The following is a 27,802-nucleotide window of genomic DNA, read 5'->3' on the forward strand; positions in this document are numbered from 1 at the left end:
TCTCTGTGCCCCTGTGAAGTTTATCTGACCAGTGTGCAGGGCTGCCGAGGTCCCTGGATGAGACAGGCATTGCGCAGGAAGCCCCGGGCTTGATGCTGGGTAGGGTGTGGGAAGGAGTGTGGGGGGCGGAAGGAAGCTGGACCTGGCCCTGCCTCCACTCTCACCCTCAGCCAGGCCCTGCCAAGGCTTCCTCCCCCAGGAAGACCTCCTCGGTTCCCCCTCTGCATTGAGGTATGGCTTGCTCCTTCTTCCTCCATCTCTTCTGGAGTTTAAGCTCCCTTCTGACTTTCCCCTCTGACAAAGGGGTTGGATAGAAAAGTGAGAAGTCTCAAATTCTGTAATCCCGAGAGCCCATTCCTCTCCAGACCCCGCTAATACACAGTGTGGACAGAACGTGTCCAGTCAGGTTCCAGGACAATTTCTGATACAGGATGTGTGGAGAAAATGGGTTACTTAAAGCGCAAAATGATGAGGATTTCTCCTGTGGGGTCCAGAGCTTAGCTGCAAGTCCTTCCAGTGTCTGGATCCCAAAGAGGGAGGCTTCATGCTGGGGACAAGGGCTGATGTCGGGGATCAGAGAGGCTTCTCTATGTTGAGGTCCAGAGTCGAGCATGCCACGGAGCAGCCACCCCTGGAAATGGGATCTTTCAACCCAAGAGACCCTCAAAAGCCTTGGGACAGAGAAGTCCTTTTTTGAGGTCCTGTTATTCACTGCCCCCCAGTCATGAGTGAATCTAAAGGGAGGCCTGTGGGGCTCAGCTAATGAGCTCCCTTTGTTCTGGCCAGAGTTTGGGAATCCCAGGGAGCGGGGAGGAGGTTCTACTCCCAGGTTCTCAAGGTAACCAGAACGACACGTGGGCCCCAGAGCTGGGGACAGCGCTCCCTGTCCAGGCACTTCATTGAGAGCTACTGGGGCTCTAGTGTGGTTTCTGGCTCCTCTGAGGGTGCCCCTGGCATAGGAAGTTGTCTAGGGGCACACTGAGCCCCGGGTGGAACAGGCATCCTGACCTTGGGATCCAGGTTTGTCCTTCAGTGTTCCAACAGCTGCCTGACACCATGGGTGGGCATTTGTGTGTTTTTCTGGGGAGAAGGCCCGCACCTTTAGTCTGTGCTTCAGTACCTCCCATGCCCCTAAAAAAGGCTCTATGCTGGGCTTACGCCTGTAATCTCAACACTTTGGGAGGCTGAGGCAGGCGGATCACAAGGTCAGGAGATCGAGACCGCCCTGGCCATGGTGAAACCCTGTCTCCACTAAAAATACAAAAATTAGCTGGGCGTGGTGGTGTGCGCCTGTATTCCCAGCTACTCAAGAGGCTGAGGCAGGAGAATGGCGTGAACCTGGGAGGTGAAGTTGCAGTGAGCCAAGATTGCGCCACTGCACTCTAGCGTGGCAACAAGCGAGACTCCGTCTCAAAAAAAAAAAAAAAAAAAAAGAAAAAGAAAAAGAAAAGAAAAGGAAAAAAAAAGGCTCTAGAAGCTCTGGCGCAGTACAAGGCGGCTCTGCCTGGAAGTGTGGTTTCATATTTTGTTGGTTTGCCAGGTTTAGCTGCAGAGAATGCAACTTCTCCCCACTTCGGAGACCGCGGCTTGGTGACCTGGGGTTTGTGCTTTGTGTCTTCATTGCTGAGCTCCTTGTGCAGTTGCTTGTTTTGCTAGAGATTATAGCATTTCTTTCGTCTTCCCAGCTCCTGCAGTGAGGTGAGGATGCCTCTGTTCTGAGGCGCCTCGGGTAGGGTGCTGGGGCTTGTTTGATTCATAGTTGGATCTGAACTGAATCCGTTATATAGAGAAGAAAGCTGAGTCCCCCCACAACGTCAAGTGACTGACACAGGCCCACATAGCTGGTCCAGACTTAAGGTTCTGGATCGCGGGTCCCTTCATCCTGTTATTCCCCAACCTTCCCTGTTGCTGTTGCAACAACAGAAGGGGCCAGAGAGGGTTAATTCTAGTACTTTTCATGCAGCAGCCGTGTAACCTACTGCACACTGCCACCCTACAAGCATGGGTTCTTGTCCATGCATTACAGCTGTGGCCCAGAGTGGATGGTTCTGTTGTCTGACCCCAGAGTCCCTGAGTGTCCCACAAAACTATCCTGTTCCTTTGGAGTTTCCTGATCTCTTTTTGAATCACCACAGGCTTCTTTGACTCCAGGAACAGCCCATTCATGTCAACCAAAATTCTAAATTCAGTACCTCAGAAGTATGACCAGCCGAACAGATCTGATACTAAGTCCCACTGGCACCCTACTTTTAGTGGACAAAAAGGCCTCACAGGCTTCGTCTCTCCCAGGAATTTGAGGAGTTCAGAGATGAGGAGAGGGGATTGGACACAGCAAAGCCTGGCCTGGCAGAGAGGGGGGGTGGGCGAGCCTCACCTTGGGAAGGTGTTTCTTTCTCCTTATGGCCGTGGTCCTTTTTGATGTTAGATGCTTTTGTTTCCCAGGTGTATGGGGACCTGGGACCTGTGGGTTTTGGAGTGCTTGTCATGACTAGGCCCAGCTTTGGGGACAGGGTGGGGACGACTACTCCCAGGTTCTCAAGAGGAAAAAACTTCTGTACATTTCAGAAATGCAATAGATGTGTTATCAGCTCTACGCACTGCAAAATGCAAGTTCCTTTCCTATTTGATCTGACAGTGAAAAAATTCACAGATGTTTTATTGGAAGGTTAGAAAATAAAAAAGAACCCTTTCTCAGTCCAAGTAGTCTGTCCCCCATCACCTTGGCATGTCTGCAGCTGTGCTGGGCTTGGGCTTGTGCGTGGATGGGGAGACAAGACTCAGAGTGGAGCAGGGGGAGGCTCGGAGGCCTTTGCTTTGCAGCCCCACCCGCAGGCTCAGCAGGGTGGGCCCCTGTGCTAACACTCACCCCCACCCTGCCCCTCAGTTCTTGTTTCCATCTACCTTCGTCCCTCTCACCAGTCCCAACGCAGAGGGCCAGGTTTTCTTTAGTTTTCTTAACTACCTCTTTTTTTCTGGTTAGGAAAAATAATACTTATTTACTACCTCTTGTACCGTTTGGAAATACATAAAATATGTAGAAAAAGAATTAAATCTGGCTGGACGTGGTGGTTTCTGCCTGTAATCCCAGCACTTTGGGAGGCCGAGGCAGGCAGTTCACCTGGCTGTTGGTCAGGAGTTCGAGACCAGCCTGGCCAACATAACGAAACCATGTCTCTCCTAAAAATACAAAAATTAGCTGGGCGTGGTGGCATGTGACTATAGTCCCAACTACTCAGGAGGCTGAGGCAGGAGAATTGCTTGAACCCAGGAGATGGAGGTTGCAGTGAGCCGAGATCACACCATTGCACTCCAGCCTGGGTGACAGAGCGAGACTCTGTCTCAAGAAAGAAAAAAAATTAAATCAGCTCAGAATCCCACAAGGCAGAGGTCTTCCCAGTAACCACCAGCTGCAGAGGCTGTGTGCCTCAGTTGTGTGCCAGCTGATGACCTCCTCAGCACAACCAGTTAAACCTTTATTTATTTCAGCTTTTCCCTATCTTTATAAAGCTTTTTCCCCCTTCACTGTGAAGATAGCATGCTCATTGGAGACAATTTGGAAAGCACAGAAAGATATTTTCATGCTTCTTTAAGCAAAGAGAGGAAATTTATTCCCATCTCCCCAAGGTGACTGCCATCAGCAGTTTGGAGTGGCTCCTGGTCTTTGTGGACTTTTGAAAAAGCACATGTTGTCCGGGCGCAGTGGCTCATGCCTGTAATCCCAGCACTTTGGGAGGCCGAGGCGGGCGGATCACAAGGTTAGGAGATCGAGACCATCTTGGCCAGCATGGTGAAACCCCGTCTCTACTAAAGACACAAAAATTAGCTGGTCGCAGTGGCATGCACCTGTAGTCCCAGCTACTCTGGAGGCTGAGGCAGGAGAATCACTTGAACCCGGGAGGCGGAGGCTGCAGTGAACCAAGATCACACCACTGCACTCCAGCCTGGGCAATAGAGCAAGACTCTGGCTCAAAAAAAAAAAAAAGTATATTTTTTCCAGTTGAGAGCATGTTCTATAGAGGATTCCGGGTCCTGGTTTGTCCCGCAACAACAGAGTAACATAAGCATTTCCCATGTTAATACAAACAGCAGCCCTCACGTATGTTCTGGGCTCATGTGCACAGACTCTGCCCAGCACTGTGCAGGCACCATCTTGCTCAGTTCTTGAGAAACCTTATGAAGCAGGTGTTGTTATTAATTTTGCAGACAAGGAAGCTGAGCTGACCTCATCTAAGGTCTGAGAGCCAGTGAGCAACAGGGGATTGGCGTCGAAGGCTCAGCCAGCTTAGATCGCTGCTCTTAATCACTAGGTTATCTCTCCTGTGAATTTTTAATGACCTTTCTAGTTTTGTATAAAACCAGAAAATGACCATTGTTAAAAATTCAGAAATTACTGAACAGCATAAAGAATATTCAGAATCCTATCAGCCAGTGATATTTATTCTGGCAATTGGCAGTTTCTTGTGCATAGTCTTCATATTTTTATAGTTGATGTTATCCTAACCATTCAGTTTCGAATGTGGTGTTTTTAAAATTTATTTTTGTAAGTATTTCCCAAGTCATTAGTTCCTCTTGGCAAAACATAATGTTTATTGATGGTTTGTCCGTCCATTGAGTGGTCGGTCTTGATGGGTGTAATCACTTCCCCGAGGCTGCGCTTTCAGGCTGTGGCTCTCTGAAATTATAAATAATTTAGGTATCAATACGTTTCTGCACAAAACAGTTTGTGTATTTCTGACAATTTCTTTTTTTTTTTTGAGATGGAGTCTTGCTGTGTTGCCCAGGCTGGAGTGCAGTGGCACGGTCTCAGCTCACTGCAAGCTCTGCCTCCCGGGTTCATGCCATTCTCCTGCCTCAGCCTCCCTGGTAGCTGGGACTACAGGCGCCCGCCACCACGCCCAGCTAATTTTTTTTTGTATTTTTAGTAGAGACGGGGTTTCACCATGTTGGCCAGGAAGGTCTCCATCTCCTGACCTCGTGATCCGCCCACCTCAGCCTCCCAAAGTGCTGGGATTACACGTGTGAGCTACCGCGCCCGGCATATTTCTGACAATTTCTTTAGGCTGCACATATTCCCAGGAACTGAATTGCTGGGTTGAGGGTTTTTACAGTTCTTAACTTATATTGCCAAATTATTTTCCACATGGTCCGTAACTCTTTACTCTTCAATTAGTAATACCCTGTTTACTCCTAACCAGATGAATATGTGACCTTGTTTTAGTTTGCATTCCTTTTATTTCTAATGAAGCTGAATTTCTAAATGTGTTTATTGGTCACTGGTGTGTCTAAAGCAGTGCTTTCCAATCAAGCTTTCTGAGATGATAGAAATGGCCTGTATCTTCCTGTTTAATAGGGTCCACGTGGCCTATATCTGCCTGTCCAGCAGCAACCAGCCAAATGCGTCCATTGAGTACTTGAAATATGGCTAGTTAACTGAGTAAAATTTAAATTTAATTTTATTTAAATTTAGACTTAATTTACCTAAGGTTTTAATTTAAACCTAAGATTTTAATTTAATTTACCTAAGATTTTAATTTAAATCCTAAATTAATTTAAATTTAAATAGCCACATGTGGCTAGTGGCTACTATATTGGATAGCACACTCCTAAGCCTTTCCCCAGTTAGGCATTTGGGTCTCAGTGGGTGATTTATATTGATTTGTGTGAGCTCTTTATTTATGATGGCTACTAATCTTTTTTACATTTGTTGCAAAGATTTTACCCCACTTGCTATTTGACCTTTTTCATTCAGGTTGTTTACAGGGTATCAAAACGTTAGGTAGCCAAATCTAGTGATCTTTTTTTTGTGGTTTCTCCCATAGCTTTAGGGTTAGAAAGTCCTCCCCCACACAGAGGTTTGATAAATACTGTCATCAACTTTTTTCAAGTCTTTCTGTGATTTTTTTTTCCTTTAGCTCTTTAATCCACCCAGAGTTAATTTTGCTCTGTGCTATGAGGTACGGTGTGTCTTAGTCACCTCTCTGCTTGGTGTAGAATATGTACCGAGTATATTTTATCTTAGATGGGACACTTAGGTGCTCTGCTGTTTGGGTTTGGGTGGGTGGTAGGTAAGCAGGATGAAATTAAATAGTAAGTAAAATACTACTACTTAAAATATTGATCTGTTTTTAAATTTTGTTGTTTATGAAGACTTTAACGACAAAAGAAAATGACTCTGATACAGTGTTGTTTTCAAAGAGAGATGCAAAATCACACCTACAATGTAATATGAACCATGTTTATAAATGCAATGAAAATATTGGAAGAAATATTCCAAAATATTAATGGTAATTGTCTCTGGGGGGTTGGTATTTTTTTTCCTGCTTCTTAACAATTCTGTACTTCCCCAGTTGACTACAGTAGTTTTGATGATCTGAAATATTATTAAATACAGCATTTGGAGAAACAATGCATGATCACTCGCTACTTCTAACTCCCCACAGCCGTCATCCACCAAGTCTGCAATTTGCACAGCCACGCTCTGTGCTTAGGGCAGGCGAGTTGGCAGGGAAGGGTCCTCCCTAGCTTTCAGTTCAGGCTGGGGCTGGAATTCCTTTGTAGTCACTCACAGCATGTGAGTTTCTTGGGCAAGTGATATAACTCAGGACTGTTTCCTCATTCCTAAAATAAACATTGTAACAGCTTTGCACAGGGCCAGTGAGGATATTTCCTTGTTAATTATATAGGGGTGCACACACACACACAGTATATGTATGTGCAAAACTGCAGATATCATCAAAACGCATTCAAAGAGCACCGATGTACATTTATTTTATTTTATCTTATTTCTTGCTTTTCCCATTATTGAAATATGTGAAGGATATATTTAATTTTTTTTCAATTTGACCAACATACATTTTTAAACAGCAATGTTCCATCTTCCTATCACTCCCACCGGCCCCACTCCTCAGCTGTAACCACCACTAAAAATTTGGTCTGAATCTTTATTTATTTATTTGTTTTACAAAATGGAAATGGGATAATATTATACTGATTACTATATAATTATTTCTTTTTTCCACTTTCCAATAAATTGTGTGTGACTTTCCATGTCGATACAGGCAGATTTATGTCATTCTCTTTAATATCTGCACAGCCATCCATAACATGAATGTGCAATAGTTTTTTTTTTTGAGATGGGGGTCTTGCTATGTTGCCCAAGCTGGGCTCAAACTCCTGGCCTCAAGCAATCCTCCCACTTCAGCCTCCCAAGTAGCTGGGACTACCATGATTTATTTTATCATTCTTTATCATTCATCAGCAATTTGTCTGCCTGTTACAAGGAGAGCATAGCAAACATGTCTTTAGGCACCTGTGTTTAGTATCTTATAGGATGGATTTCCAGACATGATGCTGCTGCATGGATATCAACGTTTAAAAATATTGAAAGATAATGCTCAAGTGGTTCTTTTAAGAAAGCTGAACCATTGACATTATTACTGTCAAGGAAGAAAAGCTTTGATTACCTTCTATGTCCTCAATTCTGAATGTTACCAATATTTTTTGACTTTTACTAATATGGTAGGTATAAAATACCATTTGAGTTTTAAATTTTTATTACTTTAATTAGTAGAGAGATTGAACACTTTTTAAATATGTTTTGCATCCACAAAACATTTGCGTTTCTTCATTGGTTATCTATTCATATTCTTTACCTGTTTTGGTGGGGGTTGTCAGTCCTTTCCTGGTTGATTTGTAGGTGCTCTTTATATATAATGGCTATTAATCCTTAGTCTGTTGCATGTGTTGAAAATATTTTCTCCCAGACTGTCATTTGTTTTCTACTATTTATTTTTATGATATCTTCCACTATTCACACGTTTTAAATTTTCACGGGGTCCAAATTCTTTCTCTTCATGATTTTTAGTCTTTATACCATGCGAGAAAGACATTTTCCACATTCAAGTTATAAAAAATTTTTCCCCTATATTTTCTTCTAGTGTCTTTTTTTTATTACACAGTAATCTTTAATCCAATTGTACTTTATTTTTGAGCAGGTGTGAGATGTGACTTGTTTTAATTATTTAAAATTACCTCTAAAGTTTTTTATTTTTCAGTTTGTTTTCCCCAAGAGAACAGCTGCTTCAACATCACTTTTTGAAAATTCCAGGTTTCCTTCCACGGCTTAGGATTAACACTACATCACTGAATTTTAAAATAAATGAGATGAATTTCCTTTTCTGAATTCTGTCTTCTTTTCCATTAATTAATCTGTTCCTAAAATGATATACCCAGTTTTAAATTGTGTAAATCTTTAGATTGAACTATAATCTTATTATGGGGAAGGACATTATTCGTCTGCTTCTAACACTTCTTAGCTATCTTTCTTCATTTTCAAATAAATTTGTCAGATCTCCCCAACTCCCCCCAATCCCATTAGATTTAAAGTTCAGTGAATTTCTGGATTGATTTGAAGGAGAATAAACATGTTTACAATATTGAGCCTTTCCACCAAGGATCTGATATTAGACTAAATACAGTTTATTCTCTTGGGTTAAATTTCCCCATTGGTAAAGAGAGGAGGTTGGATTCGATTTGAAGTTTCCTTCAGGCTCTATGATGAAAATCAACAATAACAGCAACAATGATGACAGCAGTCATTATCAGGCCTAAAGCCAGGCTGGACACGAGGGGAGAAAGCTATGGAAGACATAATCCCCATTCCCCAGGAGTTTTTCATCCAGACAGAAGATGTAGCATGTACAAGAAATTTTGACCCAAATGCTCAGTTAATGTGTTGCAGATTCATGGGCAGAAGTAGATTTTTTAAAAAGAAAAAACCATTAATAAACGGCTGGAGGAAGCTGCAGCTGTCAATCTGGCCAAAAACATTGTTGAGAATGCTTTGTACACGGAAACTTTTTTCACTATTTTTAGTGAAATAAAAATATGAAAAAAGGGAAATAAATTTAGTAAAAATAAAAATAACAATGGTGCCTGTATCTAAAAATTCCTAGCCCACCTCACATCTTATTTTAGTGGTTTTCTATTTTTATTTTGTATTTTTATTTTTCTATGAGACAGAATCTTGCTCTGTCACCCAGGCTGGAGTCCAGTAGCGCAATCATGGTTCACTGCAATCTCTGCTTCCTGGGTTCAAGTGATTCTCCTGCCTCAGCCTCCCGAGTAGCTGGGATTACGGGTATGCGCCACTACGCCTGGCTAATTTTTGTATTTTTAGTAGAGACGGGGTTTCACCATGTTGCACAGGCTGGTCTTAAACTCCTGGCCTCAAGTGAACCACCCTCCTCGGCCTCCCAAAGTGCTGGGATTACAGGCGTGACCCACTGCGCCCAGCCTGCCTTTCTATTTTTAGTAACCAGCTAGTTTGGCTGAGTGTTTGCCTCTGACACAGTAAGAATGTGTCCAGGCTTGGACTCAGAGCTTCTCAGGATCAGATGAAACCTTGGAGACCAAACTCTATCGTGCAGATCAGGAAAATGAGTCCCAGAGAGGGGAAGGGACTTCCCCAAGGTCACACAGCAAATTAGAGGCGGGAGGACTCCTAAAGACGCTGTGGGTGCCTTGTGGTTTATCCTGTTTCCCTCCTGGCCTCTGGAATTTGGGGCACTATTCTTCTCTGTCAGGGACAATTGCAACCCTGGCCGCCCCAACTCCCAGATGGGTAGCGTGAGGGTCAATGGAGGGTCTGGTGGGTGGGGGGTGGGGACTGTGCCCCAGTAGAGCAAGCTGCTACCACTTCCTGCTGATTCAGCCCTCTTGGGAAGCCCTGACTTTTATCACCAAAACTCCCCATGGTGCACCGTACATGAGGCCTGGGGCCCTGGCTTCGGATCTCGGATTGGATTCTGACCTGAGCCTGAGCAAGTCTCCTCTCTCTGGGCCTGCAGAAAGAGGACACCTGAGCATATGGCTTCCATGTCTTCCTACCAGGGTTCCCGCCCACTGGAGCCAGCTGAGCTGTTTTGTGGTGTCTGCCAGGGGTTGGGTCTGCAGCTCTGTGTGTCCATCCTGGTGGTCTGGGTGTGACCGCAGTCCGAGTGTGTGTGATGGAAGGTGATGGTTTGGCAGTGGTGACTGAAGTGGGCTCCAGGGTCACGGCAGAAGATCAGGGAGGAGGGGCACAATGGCCTCACACTCACGCTCACTGTGAAGCCGTCTTGATGCACCGAGAGGCCCATCTCCCAGAAGCTCCCAGCCCCCGGCATCTGGCCACATGCACAGGGGGCCAAGCTGTGCCCAAAGAGAGCTAAGTCTCCCAAGTGACTCAGTCTAACAGAAGTCCTTGACTGGTGTCCTCATCTGGCAGTTGGGGAGCTGGCTGAGAATGGGACTTGGGCCTTATGATCTGAACTCCTGTGGACTCGCCCTCACCCTCTAAAGGCAGGAGACTGAAGCCCAGCAATATTGTCATCACCTCCCTCTGGTGAGACTGCCCCAGGTGGACCCCACTTCTTCCCAGAAGCTGACTCCCCCTTCCTCTGCACGATGAGGAGGAGTCCTCTGGCTTGTCTAGTAACTAGGCCTCAGGCATTCCCGGCTCAGTCTTTCCCTCTTCTCTCTCTTTAAAGATAGCTTCTTTGTTCGGAACACAGCTGCACCTCCACCCGCTGAGAAGCCCAGCTCACAACGAAGACATTTCTTTCCAAAGTAGTAACGTAGGTCATCTTTGTGGATGGCTCGTTCATTCATTCATCCCTTCACTTAATAAGCGAGTACTAAGCACCTGGCCTGGGCTGGGCACCCTGAGTACAAAGTGGGTAGAACACAGTCCACCTCATGGATCTGGATTCTACCTGGAAGCATGGCTTTCCTTTGCTGGTGGCTGTAAGGGGTTTGGTAAGGGGTTTCCTCCAGGCTGTTGGGGACCTGCCCAAACGTTCCTTAAAGAGCAATGGGATCCTATCTGGAGGCCCTGCCATGGGTGTGGCCCTGGAGACCCGCAGGGGAATCCATGGGTCGAGGCCACCTGCTGGCTCTTGCTTCAGACCCTGTCCCCTAAAGCAGGACCAGCTCCATCCCCACAAGGCCCACTGGGCATGTCCCACCCACAGGCCTCTTCTGCCTGTGATCACCGGCTTTTGGTCAATGGCAGCGACAGTGCGGCTGAGCCCTGGTCACCGTGAGGGCCACACTGCCCTGTCAGTCAGGGTGGCCCCCTGAGTCACGTTCTCATTTGCTGAAGGAGCCTCTAGTCCTCACCTCGGGTGGGTGTCTCTCCTCCCCCAGAGCCGCCACCACCACCAGCTCTGCAGGAAGTGGTTCTTTTCTCTCTGTTTCTCCCCCCTCAGTCACACACAGAGGCTTGGCTGGAGGTGTCAGGCCCTTAGCTTCGGAGGCTTAGAGGCTGCCATCAATGGGCAGGTGCTAGATCTGGCTGGAGAGAGGGCCCTGGTGGGCCTGGCCCCTCGGGGAAGTCTTTGGAGCATTTAATTTGTTTTTCTAAAATGCATGCACCTTTACTATTTTATTTTCTAAAAATATTGATATATGCTAGTTGTAAAATTATTCATAGTGGAACAGGAATTAAAAGAGATTAAAAACTGTGTAATCAAAAACTCAGTTGTATGTAAGAAAACCCAGTTCTCCTTGGGAAGAGAAAGGGCTAGAGTCCTTTAAAATTAACTGCCTGTTTTTCTTTCTGTGGCTAGTGAGCCTTATCTCTCCCTTTCCCAGGCATTGTGAAGACGCTGTTTCTCTAGCTGTGCAGCTGCAAGGTCACTAGGCAGGTAAACTCAAGTCGTAGAACATGTTGTTCCTTAAAAAGTAAGAAATGATGTAATGCATGTCTCAACTGAATGACTGTCTTTGTTTCTCACTTCTGTAATATGCTTCCCTCTGCACAGATCCCCCCACTGCCACCCAACAAAATGCTTAAAAGGTAACCGGACTCTTTGTTTGGGGCTCAGTCCTTTGGATGTTAATTTGACTGGTTTGGTGCACCTAAATAATTACATAATTCTTCCTCAACCCCTCAGTCTCTCTGATTCCTTAATTATCCCACAGCAATAGAATACAGAAAAGAATGAAAAAGAGAGTGAGCTCCCTCTAGGCTCACTAGCAACAGCCACCATTACTGCATCTGATATACTTCCTCCTAGACACTTTTTTTTTCTTTGAGACAGAGCCTTGCTCTGTTGCCCAGGCTGGAGTGCAATGGTGCGATCTCAGCTCACTGCAAGCTCCGCCTCTCGGGTTCATGCCATTCTCCTGCCTCAGCCTCCCTAGTAGCTGGGACTACAGGTGCCCGCCACCACACCCAGGTAATTTTTTGTATTTTTTAGTAGAGACGGGATTTCACCGTGTTAGCCGGGATGGTCTCGATCTCCTGACCTTGTCATCCACCCACCTCGGCCTCCCAAAGTGCTGGGATTACAGGCGTGAGCCACCACGCCTGGCCCTAGACACTTTTCTTTGCAAACACGTACATTTTAAACACACACACACACACACACACACACACACACACACGAATGGGCCCGTACAACACAGAATTTTGGGCTCAATGTCATTGCCGGCTTTCCGAGTTAGGAAATGTAGGGGCACATTCATTGTTTTCAAGGGAGTCATGGCGTATAAATCCCATTCCCCTATCTGGGGACACTGAGAAGGTTTCCATTGTCCTCCTCTCACCAGCGCTGCTCTGCCAAGCACCCCATACAGTTAACCCTCACTGTTCTGTGTACACTCTTTCCCTGACGGCTTTGCATAAACCTCTAGGTGTAGGGCTATGGGGTCATGGGGATATGCACTTAAAAAGCTCAGGGTATTGCCTCCTGTGTTTTCAGCAGGATCTGCTTTAGGTTGGGTGAGGGGAACCCAAACAGAATCCCCTTCTGTCCTCCCAGGCCCCCTTGAACCCTTTAATCCCTTCTGCACCCCCTCCCCAGTCCCAGTCTTCTTGTTGCTGGTGGACTCATTTTCCCCTGTTGCAAGAGCCTCACTGGTTTTGTCTGTCCTCCGTCCAGCACCGTTATTGTCATCACGATGGGCTTGCAGTGCTGCTGGAGGAAGCAGGTGGTAGGGACAGGGTGAATCTGAGCAATGACCAAGCTTGCTGTCAGGATGGGTGTTCTCCTCCCTTCTAAGCTGTGTGTCTTTGGGCTGTCATCTGGATCTCCCAGCCTACGCAACAAGGATGCTGAAACCTTACAGGGCTTCAAAGCTATTTGTACATTGTCAAAGGCAGGGCAGATGTGAGGGAGACAGGTGATGAAGGAGGCAAGAGGCATCTTGAGGCATTGGAACTGATGGATCTCTTGTTCCCACCTCTAAGGGGACACAGGGACCTGCTGGAGACACACTGGGTACCTGGAGTTCTACCCTGAGGGGGGCACTGAGGGGCCAGAAGAAAGGGGGAGAGCTTTGCTGCCAAGCCTGTGGTTCCAGAGGGACGTCACTGATCCTGACTCATTCACTTATTCAATAACTTACTAGGTGCCTGCTATGCACCAGGCACTGTCCTTGGTGTTGGGAGATATGGCAAGAACAAAACAGACCCCAAACCTTCCTGCCCTCATGCTCCTTACAGTCTAACCTGGGGCAACTGACAATGAACAAAATAAATAAGTAAAAATATATGGTGTGTCCAGTGATGATAAATGCTATGGAAGAGACTAAAGCAGAAGACAAGGGGGAAGGGGGAGGGAGGGGTGGCAATTTAAATAGGGCTGTCAAGGAAGGCCCCACCCAAGGCGAGGAAGGGAGTTGAGGGCTCTCCAGGGGAAGAGCCTTCCAGCCCAGGACCAGCAAAGGCCCCGAGGCTGTCCAGTGTGTCCGATGGCCAGTGTGACACAAGTTGTGTGAGCAGGTAGAGCAGTAGGCTATGAGGTGGGAGACGTCATGGGGGCCTTTTATACGGGATCACTCCACATCCAGCGGGGAGAACACCAGGAAGGGAATGAGGGCAGGAAGCAGGAAGGCAGGCGAGGAGGCAGAGAGGATGGTGGCCGGGATCAGGGTGGTCGCAGTGGAGGTGGTGGGAAGTGGCCAGAGTCTGGCTACATCTCGAAGGCAGAACCCGTAGGATTTCTGGCTGGATCGCAGCTGGGATGTGAGAGAAAGAGGAGTCATAGGTGACACCAAAGTTTTTGGCCAGAGCACCTGGAAGGATGGAGAAGCCCTGTCTTGAGATAGGGATGGTCGGGAGTTTGCTTTTGGCCATATGACACTTGAGATGCTCTCGGACACCCAAGTGGAGATGCTGAGCAGACAGGGCTGGGTATGAGTCTGGGGCCCGAGGTGGGTAAGGAGAGAGATTGAGAGAGAGAGAGAGAGAGAGAGAGAGATCCAAGCTGGGAACATATTGGTGTTACCATGGTGGATTGGGAGGGATGTGGGGTGTTGGCAGCAGCACATGTGAAGTCACTGTCACTGCCTGGCCTTTCTCTGCCCCTCAGTCGTGCCTCAGAGAAGAGAGGCAGACATATCTGCCCCAGAGCCCACCCAACTTAGCCCGCCAGCCATTCCCCTCCCCACCTCCCCTCCTTTCTTCCTTTCTTAGTCACCTGTTGTCTAAGTGTGGGTTGGGGGAGGGCGTTGCTATTTTGGGTTCTTTCTGCCCCCCACTGAACAGATGAAAGTGCATGGGGGGTTGTCAACGCCAGCACCATCAATCTCGAAAACTAGGTCACGCTGGAGCCTGGGGCTTCCACGCTGGGCTCCAGCCGTGTCTGTCATTGACCTGAGACTCATGCATCCCTGCCCCTGGCAGGCACCATCTGTCACCCACAGCTCCTCTGTCGGAGCTCAGGATGCAGAATGGCCGACTCCTTTGCTGGTTCCAAGCACAGGCCATGGAAAGGGGCCTTGTGTTCATTGCATTTTTCACAGAGAGACTTGTTCCCCAGGCTGACTGTCCACTGTGATCACCAGGAAATTCAGTGGGTTTGGAAGGACCCCAGTCTCCTATTTCAAGCTATCCTCCTGCCTCGGCCTCCCAAAGTGTTGGGATTATAGGCATGAGCCACTGTGCCCAGCCACAATCAGTGTTTCATACCATCAGATCTGGTATGTGGATTGAAACCTGTTTGTTAACTCGGATCTACACAGAGTTAAAAAACTTGGTTGAGTTTTTTAATCTTTTATCCAGGTTTTATCCAGGTTTTAATCTAGATGCTCACTGGGTAGAATTTAAGAGCTCAGGGAAGATTCAGAACCTAGGCAAAACTGTTTCTGGCTGAAGCTTTTTGTCATTTGATCAAGCATATGTAAGGTTAGCTCTGAAAAAAGAAGCGTAAACACTGTTAGTGATTTTTTAAAATGTAAAACTTTTTTATGTATATTGCATGCACACACACACCCACACACCCACACACACATACACCGTGTAACCTCCACCCAGCTCAAGATCTAGAACATTTTCATCCCCCATTAAGGTTCCCTAGATCCTCTCCTATCAGCCGCCCCCTCCCACCAAGAGCTAAACACTATTCTGATGTCTCTCACTATGGGTCTGTTCTCCAGCTTTCCATAAGTAGTGTTTTGAACTGTAGCGTATGGATTCTTCTGTGCCTGGCCTCTTCAGCTCCTCATTATACCCATGAAATTAATCTGTGTTTGAGTGTAGCAGGAGTTCCTGCTTTTTAGTTGCTGTGTTGTGTTTTATTGTATGAATACCACATTTTGTTTAGTGCTAATGATTTTACTTAAGCAACCTGAAGACGTAGATGCTGTGTCTTTTTCAGGATTGTAGCCACAGAGCCTGGCACAGACTTTGTCGAATGAATGAATGAATGAATGAATGAATGAATGAATGAATTGCATTATTGCTCTTACTTTCAGTGGGCTTTAGCCGGGGCTGGGTTGTATCCTCACAGTGTGGCATTGTCACCATATTCATAGACTCCCTCTCGGTCATGCTGGGCTTCTCTATCAAGGGCCTAGTAGTTGCTCATGAAAAGCTCTGGGGAGGACCTCTGGTCTGCAGTCCCTGCCCCACCCCTGCTCTGGCCAGGGCCTGTCCTCTCTATCAGCCCCGTGGCATAGCACCACCTTGTTATACTCCTGGTTCTGGGGTTGCTTGAGCAACTAACTGATGTGAGCCCTTTCCTCACCTTGGGAAAGGGATGGAGACATTCCTATATCATGTAACCCGAAGTCATCAATGCTTGCTGCAGGGGGGAGGTGCCCAAACCAGAGAGAGGAACTGGACCTAGAGCCCCGCTGTGTGACAGTGGCCACACAACTGCCCTCTCTGGGCCTTGCTTCCCTCAGCACAGAGAGCCTGGCTTTGTCTCACTTCGAGTTCTCTCAGGGCTTTGGTTCACCTTTGCCACAGTTGGCTTGGGAGCCTGTAGGATGGGACAGGTGGGAGATGTTCCAGAATGTTCTGCCTCTGTTAGCTGTTGGGATGGGCCGATGGATCCCAAAGCTGCCATCCCAGAGCCACCTCTCCTGGCAGAAACCTGTTGCTCAGCCACGCATGTTGCCGATTGGGCCACATCCCCCAGCTCTGCCCCGGCCCTCGTCTTTGATGGTGAAATGTGAAATCAGGAAGCGGCGAGCTCTTGAGTGAAGTTGTATCGAAATGAATCCATCAAGGCAAATGGGATCTTGATTTTTCTTCTGTTCCGTGGTTGCTGTTTCCTGAGTTGGAAACGCGAAAGATGACAGGGTGCTTTCAATAGAAAACGGAGTGAGATGGATGATGGAGTGAATGTGGAGTGGGCATGCGAACATGAGGCCCTTGATGGGGAAACGGGTGCCTCCTACAGGCACTGCACCTTCCAGCTGCGTGCACTGAGGCTGGTCTACACGGGACAGACATCTGGGGGGGCCCAAGTGAAGAGAGGCAGAATGTCTAGGTCAAGTTTGTCCAACCCGCATCCCAGGACGGCTTTGAGTGCGGCCCAACACAAATTTGTAAACTTTCTTAAAACATTATGAGATTTTTGTGTGTGTGAATTTTTAGCTTATCAGCTATCGTTAGTGTCAGTGTGTTTCTTTTTTCTTTTCTTTTTGTTTTGTTTTGAGATGGAATCTCACTCTTGTCGCCAGACTGGAGTGCAGTGGCGTGATCTCAGCTCACTGCAACCTCTGCCTCCCGGGTTCAAGGGATTCTCCGGCCTCAGCCTCCCGAGTAGCTGGGATTACAGGCGCCAGCCATCACGCCCAGATACTTTTTGTATTTTTAGTTGAGACGGCCAGGCTCCATGTTGGCCAGGCTGGTGTTGAACTCCTGACCTCAGGTGATCCGCCTGCTTCGGCCTCCCAAAGTGCTGGGATTACAAGCATGAGCCACCGCGCCCTGCCGTGTCAGTGTATTTCATGCATGGCCCAAGACAATTCTTCCAGTGTGGCCCATGGAAGCCAAAAGCTTGGACAACCGTGGCCGAGGTGTTTTGTCTACACAGTAACAAATATGCAACACGCATATGACGGCTCTGTGTGCTCCTGACAGCGTCTCTACTCCATCATAGTACGCGTGTCTGCTGAGTTCAGACGCGGCTCAGACTGATTCTCTGCATAATCGGTGTTTCTTTTTCTTTTCTTTTCTTTGTCTTTTTTTTTCAAGACAAGGTCTCACTCTGTTGCTCAGGCTGGAGTGCAGTGGCACAATCATAGCTCACTGCAGTCTGAACCTTCCAGGCTCAAGTGATCTTCCCACCTCATCCTCCAGAGTAGTTGGTACCACAGGCACAAACCACCATGTCCAGCTAATTATTATTATTATTATTATTTGTAGAGACGGGGTCTCACTATGTTGCCCAGGTTGGTCTCAAACTCCTGGGCTCAAGCAGTTCTCCTGCCTTGGCCTCCCAAAGTACTGGGATTACAGGTATGAGCCACAGTGCCCAGCCATAATCAGTGTTTCATACCATCAGATCTGGTACGTGGATTGAAACCTGTTTGCTAATTCCAGTCTACACGGAGCCAGTACCACGGATCTGGTACGTGGATTGAAACCTGTTTGCTAATTCCAGTCTACACAGGTTTCCAGTATGAAAACCTGGAAACTTGGTTGGGTTTTTTAGCTTTTATTTTGGTCTTTGGCTTGATTTAATGCAGATGCTCATGGGGTAGAATCTGAGCGCTCAAGACACAACTACCCAGTGCCTCCTGAAATATCACTGTTAGTCACTCCTTAGGGTGCCCTTTCAAAGTAGGAAATGGGGGAATCTTTTTGAATAGCACCTTCGTGTGGATTTTATAGCCTGAGAAAGGGTCCTGGGACAGCATCAGAGCTGGGAAACTTTGGAAGGGAGGGAAGGAAAGGGGGAGGGCTTGACCGTCTCTGCAGACTTCCAGCCAGGGGACCAGCCCCGGATTGAAAAACAGGCAAGTGGCCAGGCACGGTGGCTCACACCTGTAATCCCAGCACTTTGGGAGGCTGAGGCAGGCAGATCACCTGAAGTCAGGAGTTTGAGGCCAGCCTAGCCAACATGGTAAAACCCCGTCTCTGCTAAAAATACAAAAATTAGCTGGATGTGGTGGCACATGCCTGTAGTCCCAACTACTCAGGAGGCTGAGGCTGGAGAATCGCTTGAACCCAGGAGGCGAATATTGCAGTGAGCAGAGATCACGCCACTGTACTCTAGCTTGGGCAATAGAATGAGACTCCGTCTCAAAAAAAAAAAAAAAAAAAGTAAAATAGGCAAGCAATGATGAAAAGGACACATGGCAACAGGGCCTCTCACATCCACAGGTCACTTCCCAGTGTACAAAGCACTCTCATTTTAAAGATGAGGAGACAGACACAGAGAAGCTCAGCCAGGCATCAGTGCCACACAGCAAACAGGCAGAATTGTCAAATGTGACCCTAACACCCAAGACCTTTCCACAGCTGAGTGAAGTGTTGTCATAGATCTCCTAGTTGTCGAATTACTTTCCTGCTTTTTTTTTTTTTTTTGGAGATGGAGTCTCGATCAGTTGCCCAGGCTAGAGTGCAGTGGTGCGATCTCGGCTCACTGCAACCTTCACCTCCCAGATTCAAGCAATTCTCCTGACTCAGCCTCCCGAGTAGCTGGGATTACAGGCGCCTGCCATCATGCCTGGCTAATTTTTTATTTTTGTAGAGACAGGGTTTCACCATGTTGGCCAGGTGGTCTTGAACTCCTGACCTCAGGTGACCTGCCTGCCTCGGCCTCCCAAAGTGCTGGGATTACAGGTGTGAGCCACCGCGCCCCACCCTTTTCCTGCTTCTTACCTGACCACACCATCAGCAGGTCTGTAACTGCTGCTTCTCCGCAGCGTCCCAGAACTAAGCACGTGAATGGCACACGTGAAATGGAAACATGATGTGTCTTTCTCACTCGTGGTCCATGGGGCTTGGCCCCATCTCCCCAACTGGAGGGAAGCTTCTCGTGGCACATGATCTCGGGCTGTACCCTCTGCCCACCCCCAGCCTTCCTAACAGCGCTCCATGGTTCAGTGTGGCTTCAAGTTGAAAACATGGTGGGCAGGAGAGGTTTTGGGGGCTGGGAGTAGAGTGAAGTGGTTGACCTGGCCCCTGTTTTTTAAGCCTCTGTGACTGGTTTGGTTTAATGCTCAAGTGGAATCTGTGTATTAAATGCTGTAATGCCTTAAAATTAACTCCCCCTAGAGCATCTGCCTAATTTTTCTTCTTTGGCTCTATGTAAGTTGCTTTGGCAGGGTCTCTGCGAATCTTAGTCTTCCATATGAAAAAGTACTGCTTGCTAAGTATAGCTTATATCCTGAGCCCCAGGGAGAAAATAGAGAAAAGATTTCTGGTAAAATCAACCTCCATAGAAGTTCAGTAGAGGGGCCTCTTCACACTTGCCCCGGTTCTGATCCTGCATGAACAGTACTTTATCCTCTTATCCTCTTCCCTACTGCAGTCTTACGCTCCATGCAGCTCCTCTTCCAGGGAGCTGCTGGACTCATCTCCACGCAGTAGGAATCTGGCGGCATCACCACTGCCCTCCTCTTACTGGAAACGCTTCAGTCCAAGTTCTGTAGCTCTGTGCCCTGACTCTGCCCTGTCATACACACACCAGGCAGGTCGTGTTGGTGGATTAATGGGACGGGATGAAGGGGACATCAGGCAGTGGAAGTGGCTGTAGGGAACCAGGGTGAAGGCTACACTCCATCTAAAGAGAACCAACCCAACTCTGATTATTGCCATGGAAGAACATGGCCTCCACGTTTCCAGATCCTGATTTTTCAACATAATTTTGGGAATCTGGGTTTTTATATGAAATAGCCTAATTTTCAAGCATTGGTTTATATATATATTTTAAAACACTATATGGGCCATCAACAAAGCGTGTCTGTGGGCCACACACCCACATGTTGGGACCACTTTTGCCCTTTGCTGTGTGGCCCCAAGATGTTGGCAGCTCTCCATAAATGCCATGCCCTTTCCTCCCTGTGACTTTCTCCATCCTGATCCCTACGCTGTCTTTGGCAGGTCAACTTGTCCTCATATAGTGCTTGTAACTGCTATGTGACTTTGGGCCAGTTACCCACCATCTTGATGCCTCAGTTTCCTCCCCTATAAAGTGGGAATAAGGGTGACTGGGAAGAATACGTGAGTTAACAAATGCAAAGTGTTAGAAAACGCTTGACATATTGTTCATCAGTGTCATCATCGTCATCATCCTTATTATTGTCCTCCATCTAGTCTTGGCTGTCACCTCTGAGATGCCTGCCTAGACTCCTTGAAAGCAGGCAGTCCCCACCCCACCCCAATTCTGTAACACCCCATCCCCACAGCCATCTCACTGCATTGATTATCTGTTGGCTTCTCAGTACCCCCTGGATTGTGGGCACCTTGAGAGGAGGAATATCTTTCTCTTCATACACAACTTCGAACAAACACTTGGCCTGGAAGAGGCCTCCATAGAAGTTTACTGAGTGGATGCACCTTGCATGAATGGTGGTCTGGAAGCCTGATACCACTTGATATTTCCGTCCAAATGTTATTGTTACCACCCAGGCCAAGAATGTGCTTCTCCTGAAGGCACAACAAGGTGGGGTTTGTGTGGCCCCACCACAGCATAATATCTATCCCTCCTCACAGCTCCCCCTCTCTGATGGAAGCAAGGAAACAGGAAGTGAAATTGACAGGCACTGACCAACTTGGTTTCACATCAGGGGTGAACGAAAAGGACGAGCCCCCCTCCCTGGGGTGGGGCGGGAGGGAGGTGGGAGTGGGGGTGGGGATGGGACATGAGTCATGGTGTGTCATTGAGATTTTTTTGGATGCATTTTTCAGTTTCAAAAGCATGAGGCGTTATTACTATGGGTTGAGAACCTGGAGTGCCAAATGACTGTGTCCCAAACAGGATGGCGCAATTGGTGTCTGGTAAAGTACCTGGGAGTTTTCTTTGTTCCAAGTGGGGTTTGTGGCTCAGCACAGGGGCCTTACAGTGATGTTATGGTCCCCATACAGTAGCGATCCGGAAGACCTGAGCCCTGACTAATTCTTCTGCCCTTGAGCTGGTGTTTAAAAGAAAAAAAAACCCTCTGTGGTCGCAACGAAGATGTAATGATAGACTTTTGAGCCCCGAGAGTCTCACCCAGCCTACTCCGGCACGTTTTGGGATGCTGTGAAACTGAATTGAGGTGCCTGTCATCATAAGAGAACTGAACGAGTGGGGGTAAGAATTAAGATCAGCAAGAGCTGTGTTTCTCGCTGGTTGTACAAACAGGCACTTGCCGGAAGCTGCCTCAGTGGGAACAAGGTAGAGCTTCGTGAGGGCCCTGTTGAGTCTTTGCTGGGAATGATGGAGGTTTTTTCCATTTTCTCATTTTCCATTACTCTAATATGGTTATGACCTGGGACTTTTTGTGTGTGGGGTCCTGGAAGGATGTTTGTGATATTCAGGAGTTCTGGTGGGAGTCGGGTAGGGTGTGGATAGGGTGAACCTGAAACTTGCCCCAAATTTGTCTTCCATTCATCAATACCAATTACCCACCACATCTTTTAACATTTATTCAAGAGATGCATGTTGTGACTGGATGAATATGGGATTTGGAGTCCACTGTGCCTGGTCTTTCCTGGACAACTGGGTTGGACAAATTCCTCTACCTCTCTGAGCCCTGTTTCTTCATCTTCAATAATGCGTTTGTGATGTAGAGTTTTTGGGAAATAATTAAGGGATGATGTGCAGACAGGTCCAGACAGACTGACTACAAGCCTGGAGAAGGTGTCAGTCTTAGGACCCTCCCAAGGCCATTTATCTTTTTTTCTTTTTTGAGACAGAGTCTAGCTCTGTCACCCAGACTGGAGTGCAATGGTGTGGTCTTGGCTCATTGCAACCTCTGCCTCCCGAGTTCAAGAGATTCTTGTGCCTCAGCCTCGTGAATAGCTGGGATTGTAGGCACCCGCCACCATGTCCAGCTTATTTTTGTATTTTTAGTAGAGACAGGGTTTTACCATGTTGGCCAGGCTGGTCTAAAACTCCTGACCTCAAGTGATTCACCCGCCTTGGCCTCCCAAAGTGCTAGGATTACGGATTACAGGTACCCTTTATCTAATTTTATTTGTGTATTATATTTTTTAAATAGGGACCCCCAAATTGTATAGGCTTCAGGCTCAACAGAACCTGGACCCAGCCTTGATCTTGTATCTGGAGTAACGAAGAACTGGCTCTGGGAGTGAGTGCTGGAATCCTGGCTTCATCTGTCAATAGGGTCCCGCTGTTGGCATGCTGTATTTGTTCATCTCATATGCAGTTGCTACGAAGAGCATTTACTTATTACCCCAAATGGGAATCACACCCCTGGGACCAGCTGCCCTGTGTAGATAATAACTATGGATAGTCCTTGCTAGAAAATAAAAAGGTCCAAGGTGATATATATACATATATATATAATTTTTTAATTTGCTTCAGTGGCAGAAACAGGAGTAGATGTGAAGGGCTTGGTCCTAGTTGAGAAGTTTCTCAACTGATAATGACAGTTAACATGTACATCAGCTGCTACAGGATCTCACAGGTGGGGTTATCAATGGATAGGATGAGGATCTGTGAGGTGGGCAGGGCAGAGGTCATCATGATCCCCTTTTAGCAGATGCACAAACAGACCCAGAAAGGTCAAGGAGGTCATTGGAGTTTGCACTGCCACGAAAGGCACAGCCAAGATTCAAATGCAAGTCATCAAAACTCCAAATGTAGTGCTCCTTCAATGCGTACTACGTTGCCTCTCCAAGAAGCTGAGCACAAGAAAGATGGCAGGGTGGAGCTGCTGACAAGTATTTGTTCTTTATGCAGAGTGACCCCATTTTAAGGCTGCCTACTGCAGTGGACGAGAGCAGAGTGGATGGTAGGGCTCTGTTTACTGAGCATTTCTACCTGCTGGACTCTGTGCCCGGTGGAGCTCACGAAGCCCTCTCAGTGCAGCCAGGTACACATCAGTCTCTCAGGTTTATGGAGGAGGAACCTGAGGCTCACACAGGTGGCAGAGGCTCTTTGCTTCCTCCACTCTCTTTCCTTAATTGTCAGGGTTCAAGGTTAATCTGATGAGGTTGGCAACCTCAACTTGTGGAAAACCAAAACCCCTACTGAGTGTCTTTTATTCTTTCTTTCTTTTTTTTTTTTTTTAGAAGAAAGGGTCTCACTATGTTGCCCAGGCTGGCCTCGAACTCCTTGGCTCAAGCAATCCTCCCGCCTGAGCCTCCCAAAGTGCTAGGATTGCAGGCATGAGCCACTGCACCCGGCTGTGAAAACCCTTTGATTCTGCGACTCTATTTTTCCTGATTGATTGTTGAATTAAAGCTTTGGTATTGCGCAGGAGGAGATTTTCTTGTGTTTTGATTAATGTTGAACGTTACTCATCTAAGAGGTTAATGTGGAACATTCGTTGCAACTAATCTACCTATACACCTTCAGTAGGGATATTTATCAGTGCTAGGAAGACTCCAAGGATGTCAGGATGAGAAGCGGCTTTCGAATGTGTCTATTCCAGGGGCTGCAAACCTAGGCACCTACAGGGGTCAGGCAGATGTCTGTACCCTGTGCATCAGGCCAGGCCAGGTACAAGCCGACAGGGTGTGGCAGGGCCGTGGCATTCAAATTCAAGAACTTCAACACTCTACTGACCAAACAAAACTTGTCATATAGGGAAAATGTGGCCCACCTGCTGTCAGTTTACAACTCGAATGCGGGCAGACCCCTTCATCACACCACCAGTTACTTTGCTGAGGTCCTGAGCATGAAAGTAACTTGCCTGGCTGGGCATGGTGGCTCACGCCTGTAATCCCAGCACTTTGGGAGGCCAAGGTGGGCAGATCACGAGGTCAGGAGATCGAGACCATCCTGGCTAACACGGTGAAACCCCGTATCTACTAAAAATGCAAAAAAAAATTAGCTGGGCGTGGTGGCACGCGCCTGTAGCCCCAGCTACTCGGGAGGCTGAGGCAGGAGAATGGCGTGAACCTGGGAGGCGGAGCTTGCAGTGAGCCGAGATCACGCCACTACACTCCAGCCTGGGTGACAGAGTGAGACTCCCATCTCAAAAAAAAAAAAAAAAAGAAACTAACTTGCCCAAGGTCAAGTTAGACCATGAATGAGTTCACCTAGTCTTGTTTGTTGTTGTAAATTAAAAAACAAAACAAAACACCTACATTTGGATGTAAGGTTTATAGTTTAGTGTGGTCTCACAAATTATTTTAGTGGGTGCTCATGATATCTTCACTTTAAATATAAGGAGATCGAGGTTCCGAGAGTTTAGCTAACTTCAACTCCATGTTGGGTGACCCCACATCCTGCTTGCCTGGGACAATCCTGACCAACACTGTCCTATCATCATTGTTAATAGCTTAAAAGCCTCTTTTACTCTTCAAAGTGTCCTGTTTGGGGAATAAATCACAGGCCACACTATGGGCCTCAGCCCAAGCCATAGGCAGGACTCAGCCGTTTTCCTGGCCTCCTGAGGCAACACGCCTAGTGCACGGCTGTGCAGCTCCGACTCCTGATCTGAGACTCTTTCCTCCTGTGTCTTCTTGTGAGAAGGACGGCAAGGTGGGTGGAGCAGTGTGGCTATAAACAGGAGCGTGGACTGTGGTGTCCGTCTGACTTGGGTTCGAATCCTGGCCCTGCCACTTACCCGCCTGAGTTACTTAACCTCTCTGAGCCTCATTTTCCATGCCTGTGAAATGGAGGTAGTAACAACAGCTGCTTCGTAGCCTTGGTTTGAGGATGCACTGAGAGAATGCACTCAGTGCTGATGAGTGCTTGGAATCGGTTAACCTTGGGCCCCTGGGGGAAACGTCACATTCTAAAACATTTGAGGCAATCTGCAGCCTCTACCAGCACTGACACCTCCCTGAGGATGAGCAATGGCCTGACCAGCTCCCAGGGCAGGAAGCTGGGCCTCGGCCCACATGCTTGAGATGCTGGTGCCAGGAACTGGGCCTGTGGAACTCAGAGGGGTGGCGCTAGGGGTGTTTGTGACTCCTCGCTTGTTTCATGGAGGAGGTGGCTTTGGAGGTGAGTTTCTAGAGTGGGAAGGTGACAGGTGGGCTGAGGCACACTCTGGGATCTGGGTAAGACCTGTTTCCCAGGAACTGCAGGGGCTGGTAAGGTACAGCCAGGGGGCTGGGGGCAAGTGAGGCTGGGGGCTAGTGAGGCTGCCAGGGCCACGGGGCGATGGGTGTTCTCCAGGTAATCCAGGGAGAAGCACCCAGACCCTAACCAAGCTGCGGCTCCATGGCAGAGGAGCCTGAAATCCAGCCTAGCTCCCTTTGGGGCTGTTCAGCATCCCCTGGGGAGCTTCAAATAAGAAATCCTTTTGTGGAGGCAGCACTCCAGGCTAAGTCAGGATTCTGGGGTAGGCACGGACCTCAGCAGTTTCTGCAGCTCCAGTAGAGTTGAGCACCAGGGTTCCAGGCAGTGCGCCAGAGCTCAGCCCCCAATCTGGGTCTGATCCTCATTTGCAGACCCATTTGTTACTGTGACGACTAATTATCATTGTGAGTAAATCAGGCAGTGCTGGAAAAGCCCTTTGTAAACCATTAAGGGCCCTGCAGGCATAAGGTCACAGTCATCAATCCATCCGGCTGGTCACTTGGGGCAGCACCTGCTGACAAATGAGTGTCACCGGGTGGCCCCTGGTTTGGGATTTATGCTTTGGTCATGGCTAGGTGCAGTGGAGCATTGACTAGATGAAGAAAAGCACCTTTCGGGGGGCTTCAGGATGGAGCTCTGAGGTCTGCATCGACCTGAACTTGCAGGCAATGGTGTAGTGACCAGCTTCATGTAGGCGGCTCTGGGCCTCCCCTTCTCCAGGCCTCAGTTTCTCCCTCTGTATATGGGGACAGGTGTGGGGGCCACCACGCTGCTGTGACAATTCAGTGTGAGGCTTTTGCTTATCAACACACTTTGAGGTCTCAAAATAAAAAATTCCCCATTTGTTCACAATGATAAATGCCAAAAGCCTTAGTGACAGGCTGGGGCCTTCTCATTTTTTGTGATTCTTTGACAGGGTAAACTGATGATCTCTTCTGATGGATCTTTTTCTATTTTTGCAGCTATTTTCCCACCTTATTTGGGGGCAGTTGTTCTCAAATTTCTTTTTTTGTTGTTTAAATAGAGATGGGGGGGGTTCTCACTATGTTGGCCAGGGTGGTCTCGAACTCTTGGGCTCAAGCTATCCACCTGCCTCGGCCTCCCAAAGTGCTGGGATTACAGGCATGAGCCACCGTGCCCGGCTTAAAATTGCTTAAGAATTACCGGGGGGACACTTAAAAAATGCAGGTTTCCTGTTTCTAGGCCAGAGGTTCCGTTCAGTTGGTTCGGAGTGGGGCCCAGGAATCTGCATTTTCACAAATGCCCTTGGAGGAAGTGTTATCTAGAGTGTGTGTGTTGAGGGGAGAGGTAAGCCCAGTGTATGTGTGGCGGGGGCAGAGGTAGAGCTGAGGCCCCATTCCCTCCCTCCCTCATTTATCCCCAGTCTCCTGCCCCACCTTAACATACCTCCTCTGGGCACCTGCACTTGGGCTTTGGCATAAATAGACCAGGTTTGACTGCTGCTTCTGACCCAGGAAAATATGTTCTGTGTCTTGGAGGCTGAGTTTTCTTGGCTCTAATGCAGGAGACGATATAGGGCTCAATGAGAGTGAACCAGCCTTCTTATGCTTCTTTGTACTGGGCGGCGGGGGCTCTGAGATGCTCAGCTGTGGCTTCTCCCTGACCTTGGAGCTGGCCCACCCCTTTCGCCCTGTCTTCCTGTCCCAGGGACCCCACTCTTCCTCACCTACGCCTTTGGGCTGACCTCACATTGTGGCCAGTGTTTGGGGAACAGGAAGCAGCCCCATGATGGGCGGAGCCCAGCTCTGGGCCTGTGGGGCCGTGAGGAGGTTCAGGACAGATGACCACATCTAATCCGAAGCCCAAGGAACTGTGATGAATGGCATGAACCTCAGAAGGGAAGCTGTGATGAACAGAACGTGTCTCCAGCCCTGCTCTTGGTCTTGGGGGCCCCCTCTGAGCTGCTGGGATAGAAGAGCGAGGATGAGGATGAGAACAAGAGCTGCCGTTTACTGAGTGCGTGACCATGTGCAAGGCCGTCCTCAGCGGCTTGCTCATGTTAACTCATTTAATCTTCACATCAGCCCCGTGAGGCTGAAACTGTTACCATCTCCATGGTAGAGATGAAAAGGCAGAGGCCCAGAGTCGTTAGGGAACTTGCCCACGGTCCCAGCTAGTAAGTTCTGGAGTTCCGTGTTGATTCCAGGTCTGGTAGTGCGGTCACACCCACTCTCCTCTATAGCCTTATGAATCACTAGCGCTGGCCTCTCCATAGCACATGACAATTTTCAAAAACACTCTCCTATATGGTAACTGAACTGATCCTTACACTATGTGCCAGGCACTTTTTAAAAACAGCTTTGTTGAAGTATTATTTATATACTGGAAAATTCACTTTTTAAAAAGAAATG

General features: G+C 47.9%; 1 long non-coding RNA gene across 1 annotated transcript; it reads right to left on the reverse strand.

Moving 5' to 3' along the window:
* Positions 1–15,016: 15,016 nt before the first annotated feature.
* LOC134762113 (uncharacterized) lies at positions 15,017–27,239 on the reverse strand. Its single transcript, XR_010141772.1, has 4 exons — positions 27,118–27,239; positions 26,838–26,946; positions 20,786–20,951; positions 15,017–15,179 (listed from the first exon to the last, which is right to left on the reverse strand). It is a non-coding gene; the product is annotated as an uncharacterized LOC134762113 (long non-coding RNA).
* Positions 27,240–27,802: the final 563 nt, after the last annotated feature.

Source organism: Pongo abelii, chromosome 9, assembly GCF_028885655.2.
Source record: "Pongo abelii isolate AG06213 chromosome 9, NHGRI_mPonAbe1-v2.0_pri, whole genome shotgun sequence".
NCBI classification, from domain to species: domain Eukaryota; kingdom Metazoa; phylum Chordata; class Mammalia; order Primates; family Hominidae; genus Pongo; species Pongo abelii.